We start from the raw sequence: 10,770 nt of genomic DNA on the forward strand, positions 1-10,770 counted from the left end.
AAGTTGCCGCCAAATAGCTCTGGATGCCAGCTCGTTCTGCGTCTCTTGGTAGACTAGTTGGTGCATTTCTGTTATCATGGACTGCGCATATAAACGCAAACTACACAAAAGTGACATGGACAAGAACAGCGCAAGCCCTTTCCATGCGGTGGAGCCGCCGTATCTCGCCGTTCAAGATATTCGTACTCGTAAGTGGCATTTTAATTTCACGTTGTGTAATGCATGACTGTCTTTTTTAAGTGAACAAAGGTCGCTTTGTATTGTGTAAATGGTTTTGCAACGTATGATAAACTCCTTGTTTTTCGGGCTTATTTTTTCTGACAGGAAGAAAAAAAAAGTGACTTTACATGAGAACGGATCAAGCGTTCGAGAGTTGGGACAGGGAAATGTGAGACGTACTTTCATGTATATATATCTAATATTATTTTTTCGTCTTGTATTTTCGTTAATTTTTCTCTAGGAAACACTGGAACAACACTGCTTAAATTGAAGCACATGTGCAGTGTGCGAATGACCTGCTACGCTCGGAACTGTTATCACCATTCGGGAAGAAATCGGGTAAGACGCTTGTCTGGTTGTCATTGCGGAAAAGTCATAATTAATTAGACGTTGCTTTCGTTCCTTCCCACAGATGAAAAAACGTAACTGTAAATACCTGTATGATATACGTCTGGTGCATTGCAGGTAAGAATGGATTGTGTGTGACGCGCTTCACTGCATGTGGACTAGAGTAGATCTAGGAACATCAGACAAGAAGACACGTATGTGAAACCCTGCGGATAGCCCATATGTAAGTTCTTCCTTAATTTTTCTTTTGTTGCATTTTCGTAGTTTACGTGTAATACTTTGTCACCGCGGTCTCGACGTTATGTATACCTGTACATTTGTCTCGTGGCAGTCTGCGTGCTATTTTGTTTGTGCAACTATGTGTTGTATTCATTTATCGTGCTGCCTGGATGTTTTTTTTTTCACTGATATTCCGACCAAAGTCAGTAAACTTATCCTTCCTGTCCTCATGTTTCCTTGGGCGGCTCTAAAGCGTATCTTAGAGGAATATTTAGCTTCAGATTCCCGCATGGAACAGATGGTGAGTGACATGCTGTGTTTTCTTTTTAGAGAGACTATGTATTCATGTTTAATATTTGGTTGATTTTCATTTTGTCATTCATACAATACCGCAGCCATATGCCATTCTGCCATAGAACGTTGTTTCTAGATATATTTGTTTTATGTGGTTAAAACATTTAAAACGAGAGCGATCATATTTCTTATCCTAACCATTATTTTTTACAGACCACGATAACCACGTATTTGGATGTCTGGTTTAACTCTACGTGCGCTGGTTCGTGCAGGTGAACTTTTTTTCCAGATACGGAGGAACGGACACCGGTCGTGCCGTGCGCACTATTCTGCAGGGCATACTTACAAATGAAGCTACACTGCAGTTCAGCTGGAAAGGGTCGCAGGGGAGGAAGCACGCCTTCGTGAAGCTCACGGCCATCACGAATCTCATTCTAAGTGAGAAATATGGCATAACAATCAGCTTTCTAGTGCACGTTGCGAACATCGGTACCAACTGCATGGTTAGTTTTTTTTTTCTTCATTCAAACAAGCTGCTAGCTGCTTATTGCATATTGCTGCGTCCAGTATTAGCATTTTCTTTAATAAAATAATGCCGTAATAAGTGAGTTCTACTTGCGGCGTCTATATTTTGCCACTGCTTTTGAGGAGTTTGTTTTGCTTCACCATATAATATATGCTGTATATGCTGTTTCTGCTTTAACCCATGTATGCTAACTGTTTTCTGCAAAACATAGACCTATCATCGTTGCCATCATGTCAGCAAGCATATGTATCATGCCATAAGCTTCCCCTCTTGCCTCTCCAGACCTATTCACCTCCTTGTGCCGCTTGGCGCTCCGGGCTCCGGCGCGTTCTTTGTCTCCGCGTTTCAACTTAACTGTTCCATACAGTGCTCACGGGAAGCAACAAGACCTATCGTGGTGTAAATAGCCGCGCTACTAGACACAGTAGCCACAGTGTATGCGTGTTTTGTTATGGTTCCGTGTTCAGTTCCCCCTATTGCTAACGACATATAAATTACCAACTATCCGTTACTTTACACGATTTGTGTCGTCCAGCCACTCTTCCCGACAGCTTCGATACTGATTTGCACGTCCCTAATATTGCTTTGTTGTCGTTTCTTTAATGTTTCGTGAATATCTGGCTTATGATCTTTTTGATTGTTTCACTGCTTCAAATGGAATGCGACTCACCAACTGAACTATAAACCGGGGGCGCAGCTTTCTTATATGTGCCGCTTTATTGCAGCATCTGTGAGGAGCACCTTCCCTGACGCTTCACTGGCATCAGTGGTCGCAAAACGCTGGTTAGAATTGGAGCAGCTGACAGGGATGGAGGCCGGAACGAAAGAAGGCGCCGTGACCCCGCTTCAAGCCCACCATGAACTAGTGTTTGAAACTTGTGAACGTGTGGGTGTATATATCCAATTTAAGACAAATACGAGAAATAAAGACCTGTATAAGAATCTCTTGCCTGGCATTTATGTGGCATGAAAAGTACAAAAAAGCGTTCGCTTTCGTGTGGTACTTCTATGCCGGCCACCACACAAGCATGATATGCGCATGCATGATGCAAATGCTGCGATTATTCGGGGCGTCAGAAGCAACGTCGGCTTTCAGCACCGGGCCGGTGCAATGCCGACCATTATTGTCGTCAGGGCCATGGCTGGCCCGCGTGAGGCATGCGGTCGGCTGCGTTGGCCGAATAGAATATGGCCTTGCGGCTGGCCGACTGACTACGTACCTAAAACCTTGGTAGGTCCTCGTATGGGACGCCGTCGGCCAAGTCGGCCACTGTGGTCGGGCCTAGATCGATTGCCGACGATCGGCCGACGTTAGGCCAATGTCAATCCCCAAAGCTGGGCCGCCCTTGGTTGCCGAAGTCGGGCCAACCGTTTTGCAGTCGGCCGGAGACGTCGGGCCGACTTTTTGCCACGGACTTTTTGTTGCTGCCCACGATAAATTCATAAGGGCGTTTCATTTGCTTGTGCATACATGCGTTCGTGGCTTAATGGTTTCAATATCAGGCTTCTGTGCTAGAGTCCCTGTGTTCTAACCCTGCCGTCCGGCAATTTTAATGATGTTTATTTAATTATTTATTACGCAATAAACTGTTGAAAATCACGAGTTTGTAAAGTCACAAAGCCGTTTGAAGCCAGAAAGACGGAAGTTTAGGCAAATCCATGTACTTCCCATAATTTCCAAGCATGCTAGGACAACCGCTCCCATTACAGCTCTCGTAGACACTAGCGCCAGAGTTCCCTCTAGTAATTCTTGTAGGAAACTCTATGCTGCTACCCTCTCATTAATGCTGTAGAATTCGTCAGTGTTGCCCACTATGTCCTTATGGATTAAGAATCCTATCCCGTATTGCTTCTTATCTGGGAGACCTCTATAGCAGAGGACATGGCCATTAGTCAGCACTGTATAAGCCTCACCACTTCTTCTAATCTCGCTGAGCCCAATGATATCCCAAAGAAGATGTGATAGTTCCTCGCTTGAGATGACATTCAGTTAGGTAAATCATTAATATAGACTAGAAAAAGCAAAGTATCAAGCACCCTCTTTTGTGGAACACCGGACAAAACTGGAATGAAGGAGGAGTAGCAGTTATTAATATTTGTGAATTAAGTTCGATATGACTAGAAATTTTTTATCCATGCAATGACTGCAGCGTGAATGTTGACATTTTATAGCGTCCTCGATCACCCACACCGGGGCGCCTTGGTGCGCACTTTCATCCTCGATCAACCGCACCGGTGCGCACCGACCATCGGATGGATGGATGTTATGAGCGTCCCCTTTGGAACGGGGCGGTGGGTTCCCAAGTAACCACGGATATCCGTGGGACGTCCACCATAAGTCCCAACGTCCATCCATCCGGATATCCAACACGGACGTCCGTGGGACGTACAGGAGAAGTCCATATCCTGTTTGGATGTCCGAAGGACATCCCACCGGGATGTCCATGGGACATCCCATTTTGAACGTCCGCTGGCTGTCCATAAATAGGCATGCCCAGGATATACACTAGTGAGTTATATATAAACTAGCATAAATATATTGCCGGAAATTTTAGTTTGTTCATATTATATTTGTTTATTTTTGTTCTCTATCGGACACAGTTCATTCTTTTTTCAAAGCAATATAAATATATTTCCAACTTGATATCAATTCTGCCCACTTTAACATCGCAGTATTAAAATACGATTTTTTTTTCTATCGGTGGGTCATACAAACAATTTGTAGTTTGCTTTAAAAAAAATGCTTGTGGATGACTAGCAGAATATATAAGCGCCCATTTGAAGCCACTTATTCGACCTAGAGCCAAGCGCTCAAGTTATCCCTCATTATGAAAAGTTCCTGATCATAGAGTTTTGGTCCTGACCTCCGAACATGTAGGTTCAGGTTTATCATTGAAACAGGAAGTAAAACACGTTGTTGGGCTAGTTGGTGCATTGTATTAAGAAAAAAAAACAGCAAAAAAAAAGACGGACACAGGAAACATACACAAGACAGGACTCTTCCAGCCTCTTTCCTGTCTTCTCGTATGTTTCCTGTGTGCGCCTGTTTTTGGCTGGTTTCTTAAAACAGGAAGTTGTCTGCAGTGTTCAATTGTGCATACAATAATATCATTATAGGTAACAAAAACAAATCTCAAAGGCTACGCTTTTGGTGGCTGCGTGCGTTGAAAGCGATTACGAAAGCTATAATGCGTCAGAGCCGCCATGCATTGACAGTAATCTCAAAGGCTATGTTTTTCTGGCGCCGACAGCTTTAGCAGAAACTAAAAACTCGAAAATCAGATACCAAATATTCCCAAAATAAGTAAATATTTCACTGTGTAATAATAGAATATTTTAAAAACCTATTTATGTTTGCGTAGATGCACGTGGAAGTGTTACAACCTTGGCAAAGCAGAACGCTGCAGTCATCCAATCCAATCCAAGCTCTAGCCATCGTCGCCACGCCATTTTTCATTCTGCGATCGTTTTAAGGGCAGCGGAGCAGCGTTTGTCACCTTCCGTGCCTGCCGAAGTCTCCTACTCAGCTACCAAGGTATGACAGCTACATCGATTTCTTTTTTAATTCGTTTGGGTATTGAAATGTGTTTTCTTCACAGGTGCCAGGATGCCTAGACTGCGGGAGAAGCCGCACGCGCGAAAAAGAGCGTCGCTGGAAACAAAGACGATATTCGAGGACTTCGGATCTCGCACCGGCAGCCAGCAGTCAACAGCTCGAGAATTCGCAACTCTAGAACTGTGCAGTGGCGCGCATACCCCGCACGCATGCATTAACATGTGCGTTCGGGCTGTCCCTGCAAACATTTGCACGCCTTGTGATGCTGGTCGCTGCACCGAGGCGACATCGGAAGTTCAGGACGGTGGTTGTGACACTACGCGCACTAAGGACAATGTGCCTTGCTTCCCTGATGGATATACTCTACGTGACGCTTCGGATGGTTCACTTCGCTGTGAGAACGGAACAGGATCCCTTAGGAGAGGTGTACGCACAAGTCAATGCGGGTTTTCTGGTAAGCAGGACCCCGGAGTCTACGTTTGCTTTAGCTACCGCGGACTCTTCATCGGCGCCCTTTGATTCTCCTGGCAAACAGCTTCTCCTGGCTAATGCGCTCATGATCAGAGCTGCAGCCGTCAGTAGCGGCAAGATCGCCTGCTGATCTCTACGAAAATAAAAAGCTCCTTTTAAAAAAGTGAAGAATATATTAGTTGTTTTTATCTACGAGTTTGTTTAATATCGTGAGAATATGGTCACTACGGCCACGGCGGGGACATTGTAAACGAGAGTACGCATTCGATGGCCAAGTGAGTTTTAATAATTGTAAGAACGCACTACGCCACGAGAAAGAGCTATTGTTTAAAGAAAGTGAAGAATATATTGATTGTTCTTCAGTAATAGTTCGTTTAGCCACGTCAGAATGTGGAGACATTGGGAACGAGAGTACGCATTTGACGGCAAGTTGACTTACGAGAACGCACTACGTCGCGAATAACATTTAAGCTGCAATACCATTAAGCATGTCCGTGTGGCACCCCGCGAATGACAAGTTTAAGGCATTAGCCAGTTAATGTCATTTTTTGTGCCCGTGTCGCAGAGTGCTAGTGAAGTGATGTAGTCAAGATTAATTCCTTCATGTCATTTCTGTTGCTTTCGCTGCTTAATAATGCTAATTGATGTGTTTTTGCTCTTTCTTTTTATTCCATGCTGCAAACTCAAATGTCAAAGCAGGGTGGGCAATAAGTATTTTTGTTCTGCTGTTCTCTACCTTGTTGTTGTGCTATTGAAATTGCAAGTTTTCTTCTTTATCCGTGTATTTATTTGTTCTTTGAACAGTACGCATATATCTGCTTATTGGTCTTTTTATGTATATGTATAAGGTGACAATAAACGTTTAATTGTATTTGGAAGTTGGTGTAAGTTCATTTCTCGTTTATTTAAAACAAGAATGCATTCAAGCATTAGACCAATGTAATATATATAATGGTCCGGTGCTTGAATGTGTCCCGGCCACTATTGTCGCTTCAAGGCATGTGTATATCTGGAATATCCCCGGGAAGACACACACACACACACACACACACACACACACACACACACACACACACACACACACACACACACACACACACACACACACATATATATATATATATATATATATATATATGAATAAATATATATATATATATATGAATATATATATTTATATATACATATATATATATATATATATATATATATATATATATATATATATATATATATATATATCCTGAACGTCCCCTGAATGTCCATGCTGGATGTCCGCGTCGGACGTACTACGGATGCCAAAGCGATTACCTTTGGATTTCCCAGGGACGTCCCTCGGACGTACGTCGGACATTCATGGATATCCCACGGACATCCCGAATATCCAGAAAGGACGTCCGTCGGACGTCGCCCGGATATCCGTGGTTACTTGGGTTGCGCCACCAAGCTCTTGCTACTATACTGCCTAATATTCTACCTAGGTTAAACAATGAAAAAAGACAAAAAAACACTATGAACTACCACGCCCAAATTTTCTGATCCCCTATCGCGAACTGTGCTTTTGTACGTCTCCATCTTTTGTCGTTTCCCTACTTTTCTTCCACCAATCCTACAGTCGCCTCTTACTAATGTCTATTGCGGACATGTTTGCTTTACCACTGCTCCCTCTGAACCCAAGGGCTTCAAGGAGGCCAGTGGTGCCTAAATCGACCGCTGGGTAGACGTCTTCACATTCTAATAAAACATGCTCCGTAGTTTCCCTAGCTTTACCACAGCAAGCACATGCTTCTTCTTCCTTCTTATATCTCGCGTTATAGGTGCGTGTTCTAAGGCATACTGATCTCGCTACGAAAAGTAATGAGCTTCCCTTTGAGTTATCATAAATGGTTTCTTTCCTGATTTCGTTTTTTCCTCTTAAGTAGTTACTCATGGCAGGTTTCTTTTCCACTGCTGCCACCCATGAGATTAATTCAGCTACTCTGACTTTCCGCTTGACCTTTGTTGTTGTGTTGCCCACCCCACAGGCCGCATACTTGCAGATAAGCTTCCTAGTTCTTTTCCTCAACTGTGAATCAATGTTTTTCCTGTACAGATACCTCAACACTCTCCCAGCCCATTTACTTTCTTCCATATTCCTCAGCCGTTCTTCATACTCAATTTTACAGCAAGCTCCCCTCACTTCAAAACTAGCCCAGCTAAAACCCCTCAATTTTCCAAAAGTAGCGCCATTCTTAGATCTTTCCGCCACCCCGCTCACCCAGGCGCTTCCTCCTCCACTCCTCCTGTCGCCCCAGCCTCCTCCGCTCCCCCATTGGCCAATCTGTGTCACGTGAAAGTGGGCCCCGCGCTTTTGTATATATTTTCTTTCTGGCGCAGAGCAGGCGCCGCGCTTTTGTATATCTTTTCTTTCCAGCGCGCTGCGACCCCCAATCTTGGGCCTGCGACCCCCACTCTTGGGCCTGCGCGACGAAGTACGGCAGGCGGTTTGAAGGAGCGCGGTAGTTTTATACAATGTGTTAGGGCCGAGTGCTTAATTGCGATGCCGTGCTGCTGCGCCTACGGTTGCCACAACAGACCCAGTGACGGCAAAAAGCTTTTTGTTTTACCATCCGCCGGGCGCAACGCAAAACGAAGAAAAGTGTGGATTCACAAGATCGGGCGGGCTGACTTCGAGCAAGTGGCAAAGAACGCGCGGCTTTGTGAAGTGACACGGCTCCTCCAACCACTTCTTTTGACGCCCGTGTCAAAACGGGCCCGTGTCCAGTGCATTGGGGGTGCGTTAAAGAACCCCAGCTGCAAAAAAAAAAAAAATTAATCCAGAGCCCCCATTATGGCGTGCCTTATGAGATCGTGGTGTTGGGATGTAAAACCCAAGAATCAACTTTTCTTCTGTCTTGTGTGCCTTGACTGTTCCAGTTAATGCAACACTGCTTCCTTGTGAAAACTTACAACGCAAAAGAATACAGACGCACGTAGTACACAGAGATAAAATTAGCACTTCAACAAAAGTGTTGCTGGTGCCATTGAGGGAGGGGGATAATTATTTTCTGAACCTCTTTCCAGTTGTCCCATCAAGTTCCTTCTTTCTTTTCTATCAAATTCTAACCATTTGCACTGTAATAAATAAATAACGATTTCATATGCTGGTACGTTGTTAAAATTATCTATACCGGCTATGTGTGAAAACGTTGCTCATGGCCACCACAACCTGTGCATGAGCTACGTACATCTGTAAAAGGCGCGGAACAGAAACGGCCCTGCTGCCAGGCATTGCTGACCGCAGACAGTCGGAATCTCTCACGCGCCGGCCGAACAAAAGCATCCTGCAGGTACGTAAATTAACCTACGAAACCACGTGCACATACTTTCGCGCTGTCAAAACCTGAAACTCTGGTAATTACTCGCGTGTCTGAGCACACCGCGTGCTTGTGTCGTGTTTCAGCAACACGAACTTTCAACGTGCGCGCGCTTTACGCCTTAAATACGCCTTGAATAATGGTGCTTTTCTCTATTTCTTCCGCAAATCCGACACGACATTCTTAAGGCCAGTTACCGACTGACAAAGCAAGATCTAGATTGAAAAAACTGCTCCGCAGGACTCGAACGAACTTTTCCGCGGATTTCCTCCCGTAGCGTGTTAGCCGTCGTCTGCTACGGCAGGCCCACCGCCGGCGGCGCCACCGTCGAGGCCGCGCCGAGCGGAGGAGGAGGGAAGTGAATGGCGCTACTTTGGGAGATTGAGGGGCTTTAAGCCCAGCCCATATCACCCTGCACAGCTTCATTTGTAGTCTTCCCGTGAGCGCCCAATGCGAGGCGACCCACTGACCTTTGGTTCCCGTCGAATCCTGATTGTACCCCTGATTTATAGCACACAACCGCATTTCCAAAAGTAAGTCCTGGAACCATTACACCTTTCCACATACCTCGGAGGACCTCGTACCTATTGTATCCCCATAGCGCTCTGTGCTTCATTGTGGCTGCATTTCTCTTCCCCTTTACTGTTACGGTTTTTTCCTGTGTTTCCATATATCCATTGCCTTCGTTTATCCATATACCAATGTATTTATATTGGCAGTGACTACAGTGACGGGGCCCGGTACTTTAACATCTGCACTACGGTGACGGGGCCCGTCACTTTAACAACACTGAAGCGACGGGGCCGTCCCATAGAGTACGATGTCGGTATCGGGGGCGAAGACTTACCGAGTCGCCCTCTGTCGGAAGCACCTTACATGCGTACGCGTAGTCTGAGGGATAACTCGGCGCGCTCCGCATAGGTTTGGCTATCGGCGCTAAATAAAGATACTACGCGGCAGCCCTCCTGACCATTTTTGCAAGTGCTCTCGAAATGACAGAAGTATTTTACCTTCAAAATAATAATGTTAAAGAAATTATGGGGTTTTACGTGGTAATAATAATAATAATAATAATGTTTGACAAACAGAAAGCACACAATGGTTTACAGATGCTATCTCTTTACCCACTACGTACGGTAAGCTGGGACACTGTGCGCGGTCGCCGCGATCGATTCCCCCGAACCGGTTTGCGTGAAACGTAGGCAACCGCTGAGAGAAAACTATGTGAAATATGTTCTTATATTGGGCTGGCTGTATGTGTAACCAAATGTAGCATAACAGAATGAAGCTTCAATGCAGCGATCGCACGGAATCGCGGTGACCGACTTCGCGTCTGCATGCATGTCCTCGCACAATGTTTCGCTTTCGCTTCGAGCGCGTTTTCGCACCGTGCCGTGAGCTTTATGCCGCAGCATATGAGCAGTTGACAGTACGCAAGCAACTATTGTTGCGTGGACGCGTTATCATACAGCATCTGCCATCAATCTGTTCATAGACCAAAGCTTCACGACAGTCGGGCAGCGCGCGCGGGCGAGCGTTTCAGTGCGCACTTTCTGCTACTCATCGAACATCGCAGCCCGACGCCTTATCACAAATCTTCCTCGGGGAAGTGCTCGCTGCACAACCGCGTTGTAGCCAATGGCTGCTTGCCGGTTCTAAGTTTCGCGATCCAAGCTTCGCGCAGCTTTTTGTCCTGCGGGTGTGCACCGAGCAGTAGCCTACCATGTTGGACGCCTTGAAAGGCAGCCACTACCTATTATAGTATTTTCAAGTGTTGTCAA

General features: G+C 45.3%; 1 long non-coding RNA gene across 1 annotated transcript; it reads left to right on the plus strand.

Annotated features, from left to right (window-relative positions):
* Positions 1 to 5,001: 5,001 nt before the first annotated feature.
* LOC135896102 (uncharacterized) lies at positions 5,002 to 6,511 on the plus strand. The gene is made up of 2 exons (XR_010562590.2): positions 5,002 to 5,141; positions 5,206 to 6,511. It is a non-coding gene; the product is annotated as an uncharacterized lncRNA (long non-coding RNA).
* The last annotated feature ends 4,259 nt before the right edge of the window (positions 6,512 to 10,770 follow it).

This window comes from Dermacentor albipictus, chromosome 6 (genome assembly GCF_038994185.2).
Source record: "Dermacentor albipictus isolate Rhodes 1998 colony chromosome 6, USDA_Dalb.pri_finalv2, whole genome shotgun sequence".
Taxonomy (NCBI): domain Eukaryota; kingdom Metazoa; phylum Arthropoda; class Arachnida; order Ixodida; family Ixodidae; genus Dermacentor; species Dermacentor albipictus.